This window comes from Epinephelus lanceolatus, chromosome 13, assembly GCF_041903045.1.
Source record: "Epinephelus lanceolatus isolate andai-2023 chromosome 13, ASM4190304v1, whole genome shotgun sequence".
Classification (NCBI taxonomy): Eukaryota; Metazoa; Chordata; class Actinopteri; order Perciformes; family Serranidae; genus Epinephelus; species Epinephelus lanceolatus.
Genome location: NC_135746.1, coordinates 42,138,092 through 42,158,959, shown reverse-complemented (window position 1 = coordinate 42,158,959; position 20,868 = coordinate 42,138,092). Strand labels below are relative to the sequence as shown.

Here is a 20,868-nt window from a genome sequence, read left to right as displayed (position 1 = left end):
AGCCCTGCTAGCCCATTTATACCAGCGGTCTCTGCACGCAACACAATGCATTTCTAACTTTAGAAAGATTGCATCATCCCCCCTCATCTGCCTCACAATGGTTTGGTCCATGTCCGCATACACCGGCACACAGCAGCACTGGCACTGGCAGAACTGACTGGGAATCAGTGGAAGTGTGTCAGAGTAGAGGAAACTGAGCTTCAGTAAGTAACTACTTTGCAAAAGTTCACTTACAACAAGAGACATGTCGGACAACTTTGTTTACTTCTACTTTTCAACAGAATAAGATACGTTACTAGCTGTAACCAGACAGCGTTTTGTTTACTTCATTTCCTTGCGGATGAATCTTTTGTGTGAATGCAGCAGTCATACAAACAGCCCAGCCGCTAAAAATCATTCAAACTCAAAGTATTTTGCACCAAATTTAGTACAGTTTGGTTACCAATCTTTTGTAAATGGTAACTGTAATATTTGTATATTAACTAGCATGTCATTGTAGCAGAGATAAACTGAGTGACACTTATTGAATGACCACATCAATATATGATGACAAGATAAATTCAAACTGAAACTATCTTAATTGTGATTTTCAGTCTTTGTAATATCTGTTGTACATTGCCACTTACTTGTCATTCTTGGTAATGCAGCTTGAACATATTAAAAACCTTTATATATGGGCTACTGTATTGGTAGGGGGTGCTGTTCTAAACATTATTACTTTTAACATAATTATTACATACATTTGACCATGCTGGCTCCATTTATATGTGTTACAACAGTAAATTTGAATGCAACTTGTTGGTCCCCCCAAAACATTGCTCTTGCTCTGTTTATTGTCCTGCTGTGAGGAACCTTGGTGTGACTGTTTTTAAACTGGATAAACAGATCAGTTCAGTTGTCAAGACGAGCTTCTTTCAATTAAGACTCCTCAGTAAGGTGAAGGCCTACCTCCCTCCACATGACTTTGAGAGAGCAATTCATGCATTTATCACGTCTTGTTTAGACTATTGTAACTCTCTGTATGCTGGACTTGACCAGTCTTCATTGTGCCGTTTGCAGGCTGTTCAAAATGCAGCTGCCCGCCTTATTAAAAGGGGAAAAAACGCTGTGACCACATCACACCTGTACTGGCTTCCTTACATTGGCTTCTGGTCTCTTTCAGGATCCAGGTTAAAATTTTATTATTCGTTTTTAAAAGTCTTAACGGCCTGGCACCATCCTATCTGTCTGAGCTGCTACACCCCCACACCCCAGTCAGAGCAATGAGGTCTAACAACCTGTTGCTGCTGGAGGTTCCCAGATCTAGACTTAAAAGTAGAGGTGATAGAGCCTTCTCGGTGGCAGCCCCCAATCTGTGGAACAGCCTGCCACTGCATATAAGAGCTGCTCAGACTCTTGAGCATTTTAAATCCCTGCTGAAAACCCATTTCTTCTCACTAGCTTTCAGCACATGAGATCTTGGTTTTAGTATTATTCATTTTATCTTGATTTGGTTTTATGATGTTTTATTGGTCATTTTATTACGTTTTATTGTTTATTTTTACCATGTGTTTTAGAGAGGGATGTTTATATTTATTTTATTTATATTTGTTTATATGTATTTAAATGCATAGCCTGTACAGCACTTTGGGCAACTGAGGTTGTTTTTAATGTGCTATAGAAATAAACTTGACTTGACTTGACTATTGTCCCCCCAACAATGAAATGGAATTTCCGCCCTTGTTTAAGACAGAAGTCTGATACAGAGTCTTATGGTGATATGACCACAATAAGTAATTATTGTTATTTCTGAGAGCTGTATTCTGGTCAGGGTGGAAAAGTTTCTGAGACAGTATTTTACATGAAGTAGGCTCCTCACTATTAAACCTGCTTCTGAAACCTCTTAGCCCTCACAAGTGCATCAATATTAGCTAATATCTAGTGGGCCAGATTGGCCCCTTTGGTGGCCCATTCTGGCCCCTGGGCCGTATTTTGACACCCCTGAGTCAAGCAAAGTACTTTATATGTTTATACAAGTATTTTTAATTGAAATCTATAATGCTGCTCAGGATTTTTTTTTTTGAGACTGCTTTGGTGATGTCACAGAGTGGTGGAAAGAAACTTAATACATTTCCTCAAGTACTGTACTAAAGTGCAAATTTGAGGTACATACTTGAGTTTTCCCATTTTATGCAACTTTCTTCTTCTACTAACTATATCTCTCATAGGTAAGTCTTGTAGTTTCCTGTCCTGCCCTCATCCTTCTGTCCAGTGAAAACTTTGTATCTCCAGATCTCTAAACAAACTCTTTAAAAACCCTCTTGGATCAGCTGGAAATTGCATCATCACAATGCTGAAAACAGGGCTGTTTTTTCTGACACCATGAAAAGTTGACTTTTTAGAGATACATTGTTCTCTCAGGACAGCCACACTTCAAACATATGATGATCTAATGCATCTTTTCTTGAGGGTTTTACTGTAGAAATGATTATGGGTGCAACTTCCAGTGAGATAGCAGAAGTAAGAATAATCTACAGTAGTTAGTCACACTGACTGTCTATGGTTAGACCCAGTCGCTAATCTTAGTAGCAAACCTCCAGAGCTAAATTGATAGCTTCAGTGTTGAACATGCACCCATAACAAACAGTACATTTTTCATTGCCAACTTCACGGAGTAATAAGTGGCCACCCATACTTTGTAACGTTAACACAAAATCATCCCGTATTGAAAATAAAATGCATCGCTCCTTACTGAATAAATACAAGATGTGACTTGTCCCATATTTTTGTACACACCCACTACTGAGCACAACCCTAAACATCGACAACAGTAAAATGCAACATATACATGAAGCAGTAATCCATCCATCCATTTTCATCTGCTTATCCGGGGCCAGGTCGCGGGGGCAGCAAGCTGAGCAAAGCACCCCAGACATCCCTCTCCCCAGCAATGGTTTCCAGCAGCAGAGATGCAATTCTGAGGTCCCCAGACCGGACCCCTTCCTTTCCCTGGCTGCATCTCGAGATCCTGTCCATGATAATCACAAACAGGATCGGTGACAAGGGACAACCTCATAAACCACCACATAAGATCTTCAGAATTAATGAGTGTGGTATTACCTCACACATTTTATGTTGTTGGACAAAATGTTAATGTCTCTTCAGCTTGTGTTAACCACAGACTTTATTTTTGACAGCTAACCAAAAACACATTCAAAAAACCCATTGACTTCATGAGGCAGGAACTAACTTATTTCTGAGTTTTAGGACTCATTCCTGGGGTACTTTGTAAAATGTGACAATAATTGCTGGCACCCGAGTTTTTCTTTTTCTTTTTTGGTTGCTCCAGGCACCGGTACTGTAACTGCACGAATATCTTAACCAAATCTTCACCAAAACTGCAGCTAGCCCCACCGGTTTGACTGCATTTTTTTTTTTTCACGTACAGCCTGATATTAGCTTTTGTTTTAGCAGACAACATAAAACAAAAATACAAAATAAAAAATATGTAGTTCTACAACAAACAATATAAAACACAAAATGAGATTACTACAAAGAAAAGCCAAAACATATGTCAATATATGCTATAAGTGAACCATAAAAACGCAAAAAAGGGCAACCTCACATGATTACAAAGATCGGCTTAACGCACTCTGACAATGGCATACAGATGACCGCATACAAAAATCCATAGAAGGAGCTGCAGACACAAGTGCTCACTTGCCAGACTCCGTAAGTACCCTCGATACAGACAATTAAAACATCTCCTGTGAACTGAGAGCAGAGCCATTTTCATTTTTTTGGCTTAATGTACATGCATAAATATGCTGGCAGTAGACTATGTAGGCTAGCTATGATAGCTTAACGTTCATTAGCTGACATAAGTGCTTGGTCCGGTGGACTTCTTCCAGACCAGCTTAACATCAGTTAAAAATTAACTTTAATCAGCCCAGTTCTATGTTAAAAACAACTGGACAGAGAGGATCAGACTTAAAGGACCTGTATGTAAAAAATCTAAAGCAAATAGTTGTAAAATCATCCTAATATGTCACAGAGACTAAGGAATAATGTTAATATAACATACTGATCTCACCGATAACAATAGTACAGCCAGAATAATCGCATTTAAAAAAAAAAAAAAAAAATTACGGTCTGCAAATCATGTTTATGTTTTGAATTTGTGTTTTGGCCTGTTGCGCCACCCACCGCTGTCTACCAGTCACACAGTCAGTAGAGTCTCAGCATCAGTTAGAGTTACAACTGAGCTACAATGGCTGATGGTGCGACTAAACCCAAATGACCTCGTTATGATTCCCAAAAACGCCAAGATAAAACTTGAGGCAAAGCGAGGGTTTATGTAGGAGATGCTTTTTAACGGTGGAGACAGTTGAAAGTGGAGAAGAATTTGAAATTGGATGTCGAAGTGACTACTCTTCTCCTCGACAGGTAAGCTTTAGCCAAAGTTGGCTAACTAGCATCATAGCTAGACGGGGATGGACATTTCCAATACTTTCAACTGTTATTTATTTTCGATCATACATTGTAGCCCATGTGCAGGTGGGTCATCGACCCGACTGATTTTTTTTTTGGAGAAACAAACGCTAGCAGCATGGCAAGCAGCATTAGCAGTGTCCCGGTACATAGCTTTAGCAGCCGGCTCCTCCTCCGCTGTATCCCGGCAGCAGCGTTAGCAGCAGAGAACCCGGACTTGCTCGAACGGTCCGCTGGAAAACCGAAGATCAAGGACGTGGCCACACCGCCCTGCCACGGCCCGTGGGCAAACAAATCACCCCCAATTTCCACCAGTTGCGCGTTGGTTGCACCTGCGCTCCGGCATGGCAGTGGAGCCGATAGGATTCAATTTTAATGTGTTAATTTCAATGTGTGTGTTTCCACTAGCTGCGGCTGTGCTGCGTTCCGGCTCCGTCTCAGCTGCGGCACTCCGGAGCCCTCTGCAACAGATATGCAGGATTTCTATTTTTGCCGGACGCTGGAGCACAACGCAGCAATTCAGCACAGAGCAGCAATCTCGAATCTGTAGGGGAGGGGGGGTGGGGGGGGGGGGCGGACATGACTCGTGGCAGTATTTTGAATTTGAGTGCAGTAACCGTTTTGGCCACATTCTTACATACAGCGCCAGCTACAGCTGATCTGCCGGAGTGTGGCAGCGGATTACCTATTGCTTCTGGAGTTGCACAAGGCCCGGAGTGTTTTTCTCTAGTTGATCAGGATTACAAGTCAGTGTTCTGCAAGAAGGGTTTTCATTTTATGCACCTTAACGTGAGGAGTCTTCTGCCCAAGATAGATGAAATCAGTCAACTTGTGCATCGTTCAGAGGTAGGAGTTATCTGTTTAACCGAAAATTGGCTGGACTCTACGGTCAGTGACTCTGAAATTGCTATTTATAACTACTGCATTGTTAGGAAAGACCGAAACCAACAAGGGGGCAGGATATGCGTGTTTGTGCGCTCACACATTGCTTTTAATGTTAGAGATGATTTAATGGGCGATTTGGAGATAATTTGGTTAGACATTTGTTTACCCAAAACGAAGCCCATCCTTTTAGCGGCTTGCTACTGGACCCCGCACCAGTCAACTTTTTATGAATCTTTGGATTTGCTGCTTTCTAATCACACGGACTCTGTGAGCAGGGAGCTCATTCTAATTGCGGACATGAACACTAAGGGCCGTAATATACTTGCTACAAACAACGCAAACGCGACTGCCACGCGTGATCTGCGTTCGTTCGACGCGTCGAATGCACATCTCAACGCGAGGTACCGCAACGTGTGCGCGAGATGCAATATTCGTATAACCGCTAGAGGCGCTGGTGCGAATGCACACAGTGACCCGACCAGATGATCAGACCCAGACGGAATCGCTTCCGGGGCTATGGGGGAAGCTTTTGAAGAGAAGCTGACAAACCTGGTGCAGAACTACCCACATCTCTATGATGTTTCGACACTGCAAGAAGCGGAGTGGAGATGCAGCAGATGATGTATTCTGCCCGGCGATAGTGAAACATCTTGGCTGGCTGCAATGTTTAATACCCATCGCACCACCGACACCAATTTCCCGGTAAGTGTTTAATGTGTTTGACATTGGATGTTTATTTGTCACATACACAGAGATGCAGTAGCAAAACATGTATTGAAATGTCTGTTTAGCTGCTCAACTCTCCTGTGCAGGCATGTCAAGGGGGTGGGGTCATTAAAATATTTCGACCACAGATATTTTGGGATGTAAGTTACCACCTGCAGCCCAATGTGTAGGCCTATATGCCCACTGATAAAAAAAAATGTATGTGAGTTCATTTGAAACATGTCTAAATATGTCCAATATTTAGTTTACATTAGTAGGGGACAGAGGGGTCAGATGAGAGAAAACCAGCCAACTGCACTACAAAGAGCTAAATTTACTGAATTTTAATATTTTCAATATGACACTGTGTTTATAGATACTTGATGAAGGGCCTTCATCAGCTGGTTCCAGCTCTTCTGCAGGTGCCACCACCCCAGGCCCCACCACATTGTGTGTGCCCTCCCCTCAATCCTTTACCTCACCCCCACCTTGTACACCCTCAACATCTATACCCACCCCCACTCCACCATCTATACCCAACCCCACTCTACCATCTACACCCTCCGGGGGAGGTGGCAAAAGGAAGAGGAAGCGAGCCCCAGAGATGGATGCCACTGAAGCTGCCCTCTTTCGGAGGCTACAGGAGATACAGGAGGAGCGGCAAGCAGGACAAAACTGGCCGATATGTTGGCATGTTTTTACAGGACCTGCCACCAGAGTCTGCAAAGAGACTGATGAAGGAGATAAAACAGCTCATGCAAGTTTATGAACTGTAATTTTGAATGTTTTAATAATGAATTGTTCTCATTGCACTCAGTATATGTACTCCTATACACTGTTACACACTACAAACAACTTTACACAGTATTGTTAAGTGCCTTAAAGTTTAGTTGTGTTTAATGTCATTGTTTACATTTTTTACATTCTGCATTGTAATTGTTTACATTGTTGTTTACATTGTAATACATGAAATAGTTCTTCAAAACCAACTGTTTCTATTGTTTTATTTGCACTCACATAGGCTCTCACTCACTCTCTCACACACAATCAAAAAGGAAACAGACAGAAACTACATTCACATGTAGAGCTGCAACAATTAATCAATTAATTGATGACTAATCGACTACAGAATTAATTGCCAACTATATTGATAATCGACTAATCATTTTGAGTCTTTCTTTTAAGTAGAAAAGTCCAAATTTTCTGATTCCAGCTTCAGTTGGCGATTAATTCAATAGTCGATTAGTCATTGATAAATTGATTAATTGTTGCAGCCCTATTGTCTATAATTCAATTAAATTCAATTCAATTTTATTTATAAAGCCCAATATCACAAATCACAATTTGCCTCACAGGGCTTTACAGCATACGACATCCCTCTGTCCTTATGACCCTCACAGCGGATAAGGAAAAACTCCCCAAAAAAAACCCTTTAACAGGGAAAAAAAACGGTAGAAACCTCAGGAAGAGCAACTGAGGAGGGATCCCTCTTCCAGGACAGACAGACGTGCAATAGATGCCGTACAGAACAGATCAGCATAATAAATTAACAGTAATCCGCATGACACAATGAGACAGAGAGAGAGAGAGAGAGAGAGAGAGAGAGAGAGAGAGAGAGAGAGAGATGCAGGTAATGACAGTAGCTTACAACAACATTATTGAAAGTAATAATATTATAGTTCTGGCTACTGTGGTACAATATGTTGAAAGTATGTATTAATATCTGGCAGTATACATGTGTGACAATAGTCATATGTGTATAATAACAGTAGAAGTATGACTAATGACTAATGATGGCAGCAGCAGCAGGAGGCATCTGGCAGGACCACGGCAGCAGCACAACCACACACGTCACGCTGTCCAGGCACCGCTGCGATATGAGTTAATCTGAGAGACAGTGGAGCACAAAGGCTCCGGAGAAGAAGCCGAGTTAGTGACATCCAGAATGGCCGAGTTAGCAAGATGCAGTAATATGTAGCTTACATACAGTAAAACTACTGTTCCATGTTTGTTTATTTCACTTCTCCTCCCAAGTCTGTGACGCAGGAGAAGGAATGCTACAGTTTGGGTTCAGGTAAGACAGTTACTGCATATAGTCATTAAAATGAGTCAAGTACAGCCACAAATGTTCTGTTACCACATCGATCAAACCTGTTTGCAATCTGCTGTGAAACACACAAAAAAACTGAAAAAACTTGGAACAATATTGGAAATGCTGCTGCTGAGAAATAAACTTGAAGACACTGAACTTCTGAAACACTTCCAGCGGATGTTCAAACTGCGACAGAGCAAGATCAAGCCATGGGGCAAAAGAAATGCAATGGAGCTGCATCCAGTGAAGTTGCCAGGGACATACCTAGAGATGTAACGGTATGAAAAATTCATATCACGGTTATTGTGACCAAAATTATACACAGTATAAATCATTATTATATTTATATATTATAATATTATTATTATCATCTGAAATCATTTCGTCAAAGTTTTATTTCGAAAAACACAAATAAAATAACAAGCACAACATACTTCCTGTTGGAAGAAACATTAAAATAATAACATAAATAAATAAAATATAAATAAAATGAGCAATAAGCAGTACCATGATTTTTTTTTTTTTTTAAGTGCCGTGATCAAACACGATTTTAATGGTTCAAAAAATGTATCAAGTTGAATCCTTGCACATACCAAAAAAGGAAGATTTAAATGCGGGACAAAAACTTGAAAAACAAAGGCAGCTCTGTTTTAGAAAAAAGTTAAAAAGCCTTTATTGTGGCATGGTTGGTACAAAGTTAAAAACAGGGACCAACACGTTTCAGCTCCTCAAATGAGCCTTCATCAACCCTGATGATAAACCCTTGGTTTTTCAAGTTTTTGTCCTGCATTTAACTTTGACTGCTTCCTTTTTTGGTATGTGCAAGGATTCAACTTGATACATTTTTTGAAGCTGCTTTGCACCCTCACCAAAGAGCACCTGTTTTACTGATTTTATTTGAAGATCCACCCAGCGCTGCCACCCCTTTTCTCACGATTTTAATGATAATTCACATTTGAAATGGTAATACTATAGGGAATTTTATCGCGGTTTGTCATTTTACCGGTAATCATTACATCCCTAGACATACCTTGCCCGTTCGGCCTGGGAAGATGAGCACAGAAAGTTATGAAGAGCCACATATGGCTTTACTGACATCTTCTGCTGTCTCCAGGGCGCACTCCATGGCCTCTCCAAAAACCCTCCACCTTGCGGCAAGAATGCCAAAGGCATTTTCTACCAACCTCCTGGCTCTGGAATGACGGTAGTTATATGTCCGCTGCTCAGCAGAGAGATTTGTGCCTGTTAATAGATAATGAACAGTGATTAGGATGTTGTCTTCAGGTCATATAAAACTAAGGAGAATAGAAAACAAACTCACCTGAATATGGTCGCATCAAGTTGACTTTTAAAGGGAAAGCCTCATCAGCAACAAAGACAGGGGAGCAGAGTACCTCACTCCCAGGTTAAACAGCTGGAGGTGGCAAAGACAGCTTGCCCTGAAGGAGTTGCGAGCCAAAGCCACTTCTGGAGAACACGCCAGCATCAGTCTCTACCAAAGGCACCAATGTCCACAATGGTGAACCAGTAACGGGCATCACAGACTGCCATCAGGATGAAGCTGAAGTACTCTTTATAGTTATAAAAGGCACTTCCACTGTTGACGGGGGCACAGATTCGGACGTGCTTTCCGTCTGTCGCCCCCACACAATTAGGAAACTGCCACATGCCAAGGAAATCCTCCTGGATCTGTCTCCATTGCTCATCACCTGGGTATGAAGAGAGAGGAGGAGCATACACCAGTGTTGGTGAGGTGCTGACCAGTGACAAAGGCACAGAATCTTGTTGCACACTCATAGACTTGATGCAAAAAGGGATTTATTAAGCTACTGACGTTTCGACTACACAATCAAGTCAAGACAAGAGAGCTCTGTCTCGGCTCTCAGGTGGTGGCTCAGAGGTGGAGACAGAGCTGCGCTTCCATTTGGACTGCCCAAACTATGCAGGAATAAGAAAATTGTATTTCCCCAAATTCAAAAACATAGATCAAGACTTTGTAAACCTCACATAAAAAGAAAAAACTTTGCTACATTCTTAAAGGAGTGTGCCACTACTGCAGCTAAATGTGTGTCAGCATGTCATTTTTCAGACAAGATAAACTGTCACATACGTAGAAGTTGATTGAATATTGATCTGTTGTATATATTTTGATGCCATATTTACGTATGTTATTGATTTGTAATTAACTCTGTCTTGCTTTGGCAATATATACTTTTGTATTTCATGCCAATAAAGCACCCTTGAACTGAATACATTTAAATATCACTTTAAGTAGAAAGAACAAAATACCCATGATGAAGACTGTGTAGTCGTTAGCTTAATAAATCCCTTTTGTGCATCAAGTCTATGAGTATGCGACTGACACTTTTTTTCTCACCTGGGTATGCCACAGAGACATCTTTCAGAGCAGTCCATATTGCCTTGCAGACTCAATCTTTCCGACGGTTGCAGAGCCCATTTTGTAGCTGGCAGACAATTCTCTGAAGCTCATTCCAGAGGCAAGGAAACGGAGGGTGACAACAAGTCCCTCGGCTGATGTTATTGGCTCAGTGTGTGTGTGGCAGTGTTGGATATGGGGTTCAATCAGTGATAGTAGATCGTTGAAAGCACTGACTGACATGCGGAAATACTCCCAGTGTTTCTCCTTGTCAATTAAGCGCATCGGTAAAACCATGGGAAACAAATTCCCCGTTCTCTCGACGGCTGTGGTTGAGGGGCCGCAAGTACCGCCTCCGATGGCGACGCTTCTTTTCCCTTTGCAGCTGCAACAGAAGTAAAATTATAGTCTCCTCTTCCTCATCAAGGGCATCCATGTTTGTTTAATGTACTCTTCTTCTTCAGTTCTTCTTACTCTTCTTCAACTCTCCTTCTTCTTCTTCTTCCTCTTCTTCTTGCAATGTACTTTTCTTCTTCTCATGAGATTCTTCACGATTTCCAGGTTATATTTCTGTTGTCTGCCCCAAGTGGTGACCGCCAGTATTGTGCATTTTGGCTGCATAGTGCTGCGTACACAACGTGCCGTGTCTGTGCATTGTGTACGCGTATATTCGATTAAGCAGCAAGTATATTACGGCCCTAACGTCTCCAACGCTGCTCATCCCTCTGTTAAAGCGCTGATGAACAGCTGATTAATCAACCGACCAGAGTCTGGGACTCATCCGAGAGCATTATTGACCTTATTTTAGTATCTGACAATGCTTTAATTTTTGAGTGGATCTATTGCTTATGGTATCAGTGATCATTACATTAATTTCTGCACTAGAAAAATGGGGAAAAATATTTTAACTCTCATAAACCTTTGTTAGCCAGGTCCCTCAAGAAATACTCTGCTGATGGTTTTAAAGAGCTTATTACTGCTTTGGACTGGTCTCCTGTATTGTCTTGCATGTGTGTTGATAAAGCGTGGGAGGTTTTTAAGTCCAAGTTCCTCCAGGCTATCAATTCTGTTGCTCCCCTCAGGAAAGTTAGGTTTAAGCAGCAGTCCAGTCCTTGGTTTGATAGTGACATTCAGGAATCTATTAAAGCCAGGGATAAAGCCCTTCAAAAATAAAGTCCCGAAGGATTTTATCTTGTTTAAGGAATTGAGGAATGAAACGCAGGGGCTTATTAGGACTGCTAAAAAGGACCATTACAAAGTTAAAATCTCAGACAATATGAACAACCCAAAGAAACTATGGAAATCCTTTAATGAATTCAAACAACAATAAAGCTACTAACATCAGGCTTAATATAAATAATGAGCTGTTTTTTAATAAACATCAGGTGGCCAATTATTTTAATTACTATTTTACATCTTTAGCCAAAAAAAATGGTTCTTAAATTACCCCCTCTTCCTGGCTTATTTGGGATTGATCGAGTCAAATCTTTTTATGCCAACTTAGGAGTTTCCCAGATTTCCTTCTCTTTAAAAAGGGTCACAGTGGAGGTGATGGCAAAGAGACTTTCTAAACTTAAATGTTCTAAGGCAACTGGTCTTGATGGGATATCTCCTCTTTTTCTGAGAGATGCTGCATTCCTTAAGGCCCCCTGCATCTCACACATTTTTAACCTTTCTGTTGATTTGGGTGTGTTCCCAAATGACCTGAAGATTATTAAGGTTATTCCCCTTCACAAAAAAGGGAGCACTAGTGACGCAGGGAACTATAGGCCTGTCTCAATTTTGAGTGCAGTTTCAAAATTTTTTGAAAAGGAAGTCAATGAGCAGCTCTCTGACTACCTGTGCAGGAACAACCTCTTATACAAATTTCAGTCAGGTTTTCGAAAATCTTACTCTACTGACACCTGTTTACTTTACTTATCCGACTACTTAAGAAAAGAAATTGATAATAAGAATCTGTGTGGTATGGTGCTTCTGGACCTCCAAAAGGCATTTGATACTGTCAGTCATTTCAGACTGATCAGTAAGCTTGAGGCCTTAGGTGTATCCAGCTCTTCCTGCTCTTGGTTTTTGTCTTACTTGTCTGAGCGTTATCAAAGAGTTTGTGTAAACGGTGTCTTTTCAGATGCTCTGCCTGTCGAGTGTGGTGTGCCTCAGGGCAGCTTTCTGGGCCCTCTTTTGTTCTTGGCGTACATTAAGGATATGAAGGCTGCGTGTTCATGTGATTTATTTTTGTATGCCGATGACTCGGCACTCCTTGTCTCCCACAAAGAACAAGATTCCTTGGAGAGAATTTTGAGTGCTGAGCTGTCAAAGGTTAATTCATGGCTCAATGATAATATTATGTTGTCTTTGCACCTAGGCAAGACCGAGGCTATTCTTTGTGGATCCAAACACAGGTTGAGTAAGTCCTCAGATCTCAAGGTCACACTAAATGGTGAGACAGTATCTGCTACCTCACCTGTCAAGTACCTCGGCTGTATTCTTGTAGTCAATGTTAGTTTTAGTTAACTCTTTAATTTTAAGTCATTTTGATTTCGCCAGTACCTCTTGGTTTGAGAGTTTAACTAAACTTCTCAAATACGAGCTCCAGGCTGCCCAAAACAGGCTTATGAAGGTGATTTTAGGTCTGGGCCCCCAGTCACACATAGCTAGGAGCCATTGTAAAGAACTAAACTGGCTTCCAGTTGAAGCGAGAGTCACTGTATCTAGGATGTGTATGGTACATAAGATCATTTATGGTGCTGTCCCTGCTTTTTTAATAAATGATTTTCAACATGTTAGGGAAGTACACAGTATCTCTACAAGAGCCAGTGTTGCTGATGTGCGCTTGTATAAGTTTAACTCTCTTATCGGTAAGGCATCCTTTTCTTACATGTGGGCTTTTCAATGGAATGGCTTGGATTTGGTTATTAAATTAGCTTCCAATTTAAGACAGTTCAAATTTCTTGTAAAAATTGCCTCAGCTCTTGAAGACGTATCTGGCTCAAATATGATTGTTCCCTTCTTTTTTTTTATTGTGACCATGGTTGTGTATGTTTTTGTATGGTTTTATTGATAGAGCTTTAACTGCCGCACATGTGGGTTGCCACCTTGTATGTATGAGGACCACAATGGAAATAAGTCCTGGACTTTATTGTGTTTTTGTCCTCGATTGTGTCAGACAACATGCATGCGTAATATGTACTTTGTGTTTTATGCAATCAAATAAAACTAAACTAAACTTAACTAAACTAAACTAAATCAGACCGAACTGATTAAATCATGAAAGTGAAATGTGTCATTTCACATGGGTTATGATGCTCAAAAAAAATTCATACACTGATTTATAGATGTCTCTTTCCGAAGTCTATGGGGAAAAAGTCTTTTTGGGCCCCATGGCATCACGCAACAGACCCTGGAAATTGCAGTTCCACTGAGGTTCCCATGTTGCTTTTGAAGTTTCAGTACAAAGGTTTACTTTGCCTCCTCCCCTCAGTTCATCCCCTCTGTCTCTCTCAGACTCAACATCATACACTGTGTTCATCATGTGATTCACATCCATCTCCCATTCTCACTCACTCAGTTTTCCTCTCATCCTCTTTTCATCTAATATCTTTCCTCTTGTGTGAAGACATGCAGAAACAAACAAATGCTGTACATGCATTATACCCACAATACATATAGCTGGGCACGCAATTCATGTAGTCTGTGTGAAGTACACTGTTTGATGTGGGGCCACTGAGGGCTCGTCCTGCATACTTTAATAAATCTCTATGAAGTTTGCCAGGACACAAAGGGAAGCTGGCTACACTACTTCTGTTTGTAGGATTAAATCCCTGAATATGCGTGAGCTGCACACATGAAGATACAGAAGGGTGCACTTTGACTGTAAATTTATCTTTTAGGTTTTGTTGGTGGATAAATATTTTGATAAAGGTGGATGCAAGTTGTGATTTTCTTCTTCAATTCAATGTAGATATATTTAAACCAGCAGTGAATGAGAAGGACTAACTTGTACAGTAGGTGGTGGTATGCACCCTAAAGTTGAGTCTACAAACTGAATCTTTAGAAATTATACAAGAAAAGAAAAGACAAGAATAGAAAAGAAAAGAAAAAGTACTACTCCAATTGTAGTTTTTAGTATCACTTGTACCAATACATTATCAACTGGATACAGTTATAAAATGTCGAATAAATCAGTGGAGCAGTTGTTGAAATGTCAGCGCTGATTAAATATTCGGGGTTGTGAAAACAGTTGAGGAGACCTGACTCAGTGACTAATGATGAGTTGACCATGCATATGATTGAGAGTCACCATGCTGTGCTTTTGATTTGAGCACATAGTGGTTATGTTTGCATGGTGGAACAGAGTGGTTATTGTTGTAAAATTAGATAACCTGATTCTGGGACTATTGTTCTGTGCAGGCCTGCCCAGCTGGAAATCATTTATTTGAGCAAAAAACAGCGTAATATAATTGTGGCTTTCCCTGTGCATCCAGTGGAGCATCACGGACAATGACTCTCACCCTCTCCGCCATGTGCTGCTCACTCATAGGGGCACATTCAGTAACAGACTGATAGCATCACGATGCACCAAACAGTGCCAGGCAGTACTTGTACTGCCAGATGGTACTTACTTTCTGTGGCCATAAGACTCTAGTACTCTTTTTCTACACTCATGTGTTTGGTTTGGTTCGGCCTGTCTGTCGGCCAAGCACGGCAGGGATTTTTGTCTCCATTACAACAGGGCTACCTACTTGAAGGTGTGTCTTCAACTGATGACAGTCTTGAGTGATGATGTTTTAATGAAGCATATTGATCCACGTCCCCCATTATTTTGCTGCATGTGTTTTTTCCACAAAGATGAAAGAAGTTCACCTGTTGGAGTTGAGATGTTGTCTGCAGCTCTTTATTTAACATCTCACTGTGACTCTTCCTGCTTTTACTCTTCCTCCTTGCAATGTTAGAGCTCTTTCTTTTTTCTTTTTTTTTTCGAGAAAAGCTGCTAACAACGTTCCGCTAAATAACTAAAAGCCTGAGCTATTAATTGAAATTTTATGGTAACTAACTGATTGACTGACTGACCACGACTGGCCACAGTCTGCAGAGTCAGGAGATGATGGCTTTATAGATGAGATGGGGCAGGGAGGGGAGTGGTTGGTTAATAATGTCACATGGCACCAGATTCTCTAGTAGCAAAATTGAATTGCAAAAGCCTGGTTTCAACCTGTAGTGGGCAGTCACTTTGCATATTTATAACACAATATGTAGCATTGAAATACTTTGCTCTCAAATGTCAGTATTTGGACCTGAATCTGTCAACACTACTAAATACTCATATATATATTGGGTTTTATCTGAAAAAAGTGGTTTGGGGGTTACTCTTTAAAGTTACTTAAACCCAATTAATCCAGCCAGCTTACTCTTGTGTTTTACTTGAAAATGCAATCTCCGCTGAATCATTAAGACCCTTTTCCAACTCCTTGCAGTTCTTGCAATCCTACATCTTAACACTGGTAGATTCTACCCCCATCTCATCTTCTGGACAAGTGGCTACTCAATTCTGGATCCATCAGAATTTCCAACAAGTTCGGTCCTTGTCTGGCCTTTCTCGTGCCCATTACCCTGGATTCTCCTTCAGGATCAGATCTGTTACCTCGACCTCCAGTTATGGCATCTCAGGAGACTTAATAAAGATCCTGGGCCACTGATCCTTCCAAGCATATCACATCCAGTCAGATCTTAAAGATCCCAGATCTGCTCAACCTAGTCTCAACTAACAGGGGGTTTGGGGAGTTCGTTGTGCATGGCTGGTACAACAGAATCATTGTCAAAGCAGCAGAAAAAAATGGCTGACGAGTGAACGCTGGCGCAACTTGCTGCCGCTGCTCACCGGTAACTTTTTAACTTTCCGACTTATTTTTTGGTTTTATGACCTAATCAGACAGAATAGGCAATTGCCTTCATTTGGAATAACGTTACTTTCACGATTTGCCGGCACTACCGTCTGTGTGAGTGTTAACTGTTAGCTCACCTGTCCTGTCCTGGCTTGAGCCTCACCTGGCATTTTTTTCTGGCCGTCGACGCTGCCTAAGTCCTCGTCCACAATGTGGGCTGGTAGGACATACATCTTGTTTGTCTGTGCCTGGCTCTTTCTACTGCCTGTTCACTTGCCAGTGACGGGTTTGCTCCAATACTTGGCCACTGACCTCCTCTGGGTGCGCTGTCACCTGCCTGGACCTGCGCCAGAGGCACTCCACCTTCACCTGGACATCACCTTCCAGCCCCGCCGGAGATACATCCACCGAGGGTCCCACCAGAATTTCCACCATAACAGCTCAACAGCAATAAAGTCCATCTGGTCCAGCTCTCGACGCCCTCCATGCTCCACCAGACGGGCTGTCAACCACAGCGTGTTAGCCCACCTAGCTCGGTTGGCTAGCATCACTACCAGCTGTGACAACACCTCACTCAACTTTGCTCTGCTCAACATCAAGGGACATCTCATCCAGGACCTCATCACTGACCATAAGCTAGACTTTCTTTGTTTAACTGAGACATGGCAACAGCCCAACGACTTCTCCCAGCTGAATGAATCCAGTCCTAGTGGGTTTGTTTACATCTGTCAACCCTGTGGCTCCGGCCGGGGAGGAGGTCTCGCGATCATTTACCGCGAGAAGTGGAAAGTCTCGCCGGTGTCTGTGCCCATCTCCAGCTCGTTTGAGTCCACTGTCTGCGAGTTGTCTGGTCCCACTCCAACCATCATTACTACTGTCTACCGTCCCCCTAAACCGAACAGTGACTTTTTAAATGACTTTGCTGCTTTCCTCACCCATCTATCCTCTCTCTCACCAAACATAATACTGCTGGGTGATTTCAATATCCACATGGACAATATCAATCTGCCTCTCACCAAAGACTTCACATCCTGTTTAGAGAGTTTGGGATGTCAGCAGCATACCACTATTCCGACACACTCCAAAGGACACATTCTGGACTTAATCTGCTGCTCTGGTGTCACCCCTCTTGACCTTACAGCTGATGAACTCCCCATAACTGACCACTTTCTCCTCTCATTTACAGTGAAACTCACTCTCTCCATCTCTAAGAAACCAAGCCTCATTTCATTCCGGAATATAAAGAACATTAACCCTGCCACTCTCACTTCAAGTATCCACTCCTTCTGCCTCCCTGACATCCACAGTCTATCCACCCCTGATAATCTGGTTTCTCATTACAATGCTGGACTTCATAATATTCTTAATTCTCTTGCTCCGTTAAAAACCAGATCTGTCTCTTTTTCCATCTCCGCCCCTTGGTTCACCCCCGATCTTCGTCTCATGAAAGCCAAAGGTCGGCAACTTGAACGACTCTATAGAAAAACTGGTCTCACTATTCACAAAGAAATGTACAATAACCACATCTTACATTATAAGGACTCCATTGCCAGCACCAAAACCCACTACTACTCCAGTATAATCACTGCAAATAAAGGAAACTCCAGGTCACTGTTCTCCCTACTTAACAATATTACCCAACCCCAGGACTCTCTCCCCCCTCACTTGTACACAACCTCCTTCTGCAACTCCATTATGTCCTTTTTCACTGCAAAAATCAAGAATATCCACCAGCACCTTGGCTCAAACCCTCACCTCAGCATCTCAGCCGACTTTCACCCATCCACACACTCATTCTCCTCCTTCCAACTCCCCACTCTCTCAGAAATCACAGAACTCATCCAGAAATCCAAGCCATCCACTTGTCAACTCGACCCCCTCCCCACACAACTTGTTAAAGCCTGCCTCCCCTCTCTGGTCCCCCTCATTTCTGCCATCATCCACTCCTCTCTCACCACTGGAACTGTCCCTACATCCTTCAAAACTGCTGCCATTACCCCAATTTTGAAAAAACCTGGCGCCGACCCCTCCAACTTCAACAACCTCCGTCCTATCTCCAATCTACCCTTCATCTCCAAAATCCTCGAAAAAACAGTTGCTTCCCAGCTCCATTCTCACCTATCCCACAATAACCTGTATGAACAGTTCCAGTCCGGTCTCTGCCCACTCCATAGCACTGAAACAGCACTCATCAAAATCACCAACGACCTCCTTATGGCAGCTGATTCTGGACTCCTCACCATCCTCATCTTCCTCGACCTGAGTGCAGCCTTTGATACCATCTGTCACACCACCCTCCTCAACAGGCTATCCTCCATTGGCATCACCCACACTCCGTTAGACTGGTTCACATCTTACCTCTCTGGCTGCACTCAGTTCATTCAACTCAAATCCTTTAAATCCATCCTTTCCTCCGTCACTTCAGGTGTGCCCCAGGGTTCTGTCCTGGGGCCCCTCCTCTTCATCACCTACCTCCTTCCCCTTGGCAATATCTTCCGCAAGTTTAACATTCACTTCCACTGTTACGCTGATGACTCTACCTCACCACTAAACCCTCGTCCACTCTCCCGCCCACTTCACTCACTGATTGCATCACTGAAATAAAAACCTGGTTCACCCTAAACTTCCTTAAATTAAACAGTAACAAAACCGAGGTTCTCCTCATTGGCACCAAATCCACTTTATCCAAAACCGACAGCTTTTCTCTCATTATTGATAACTCCTCCGTTTCACCCTCCCCCCAGGTTAAGAGTCTGGGCATCATCCTTGACAGCACACTACCCTTTCACTCCCACATCAATAACATTACCCGGTCTGCCTACTTCCACCTACGAAACATCAATCGTCTCCGCCCCTCACTTACCCCCCACACTGCTGCCATCCTTGTCCACAGCCTCGTCACTTCCCGTCTCGATTACTGTGACTCTCTCCTGTTCGGCCTCCCTCACAAATCCCTCCATAAACTTCAACTGGTCCAGAACTCAGCTGCTTGTATCATTACTCGAACCCCCTCCATCCAGCACATCACTCCTGTCCTCCAACAGCTCCACTGGCTCCCGGTTCAGTTTCGTATTCAATTTAAAGTCCTCCTGTTAACATTCAAGGCCATCCACAACCTCGCCCCCCCATATCTGTCCAACCTCCTCCATGTTCCCACTCCCTCAGATCCTCTTCCTCCACACACCTGTCTGTCCCCTCCGCCCGCCTCACCACCATGGGGAGCAGAGCATTCAGCCGCTCTGCTCCCCGTCTCTGGAATTCATTACCACCCCAACTCAGAAACATTGATTCACTCCTGCATTTCAAATCACAACTCAAAACACATCTGTTTAAAACTGCCTATTCCATCTGATGCCAATTGCTCTGTCACTTTCTATTTTTTTTTTTTTTAATTGTTGTTTCTTTTTAATGTCTTTTTAATGTCATTTTGTGTATCTGTACGGTGTCCTTGTGTGCCTAGAAAGGCGCCTTCAAATAAAATTTATTATTATTATTATTATTAAAGCTTACTAATTAGCTCAGTCAGATAGAAGATGCTCCTTGGTGTCAGAGGTTGTGAGTTCAAGCCTCAGCTGATGCAAAATATACATTATAATGGCAACTTCCTTGTTGTCTTCCTATTCTGCCTCTTGTTGCTCAGAGTTGCCTAAATTTGCCTGAAATTGCCCAGCCCCAGCCATTGCTGCGATTTACTCCTTAAGTTTAAAAATACAATTCTTGCATTGACTCCAGTTGTTCACATGAGAGCAAAATTCAAAATGCTGTCAAAAATTCAGTTTTTGATATAAAATTCTGATATTTGCCAAACATCATCTACCAGGACTCCAAAATTTTGTACATTTTTTTCATGAACATTGAAAACTTATTTAGCAAGAATTTGCAAGTATATGTTTACAGTACTGTTTACAGTCAAACATCTTGATACACTGTAAGCTAATTTTTTGATAAATCAAAAATCTGTGAGGACAATTTGTGGAGGACAGTCTGAAGATGCTCTGTAGAAAGTTTGGTGTCAATTGAGCAAAAATTGTGGGAGGAGATAGGTTTAAGAAGTTTTTGAAAAAAACAGTGATGGACTCCATAATTTGCAATATGTTTAAATGTAGCACATACGGTTGATTTGTTGTGAATTTTCAAAGTTTTGAACTTTAGACGCTTGCCGTAAAGCCACCAGAACGAGCAGGAAAACAAGAGGGTTCTGGCAGGACTGCCTGCCTGGCCCCTAAAAAATCATAAAACAAAAGTCATAAAACAAATTAGACTAGAAATTTTTTTTTCTGATCATCATGCAGGACGTGTTAGATAATAAAGTTGAATCACTTGTGTAAAAGCATTTTGAAATTAATCAACACAAATAAATGCCATTTTGATTATTTTGAATAAAACATTTTTTGACATCTTATAAGTGGTAAGTTGATGTGTACCACATTTTTCATGAGTCATCACTGGACAAAGCTTAC

General features: G+C 41.9%; 1 protein-coding gene and 1 long non-coding RNA gene across 3 annotated transcripts in view; one reads left to right on the top strand and one right to left on the bottom strand.

Moving 5' to 3' along the window:
- Positions 1-20,868, top strand: part of cnih3 (cornichon family AMPA receptor auxiliary protein 3) — a 299,348-nt gene that overhangs the window by 131,469 nt on the left and 147,011 nt on the right. The window lies entirely within an intron of this gene.
- Positions 6,931-11,050, bottom strand: LOC117251004 (uncharacterized). Its single transcript, XR_004501177.2, has 4 exons — positions 10,530-11,050; positions 9,474-9,861; positions 9,183-9,394; positions 6,931-8,416 (listed from the first exon to the last, which is right to left on the bottom strand). It is a non-coding gene; the product is annotated as an uncharacterized LOC117251004 (long non-coding RNA).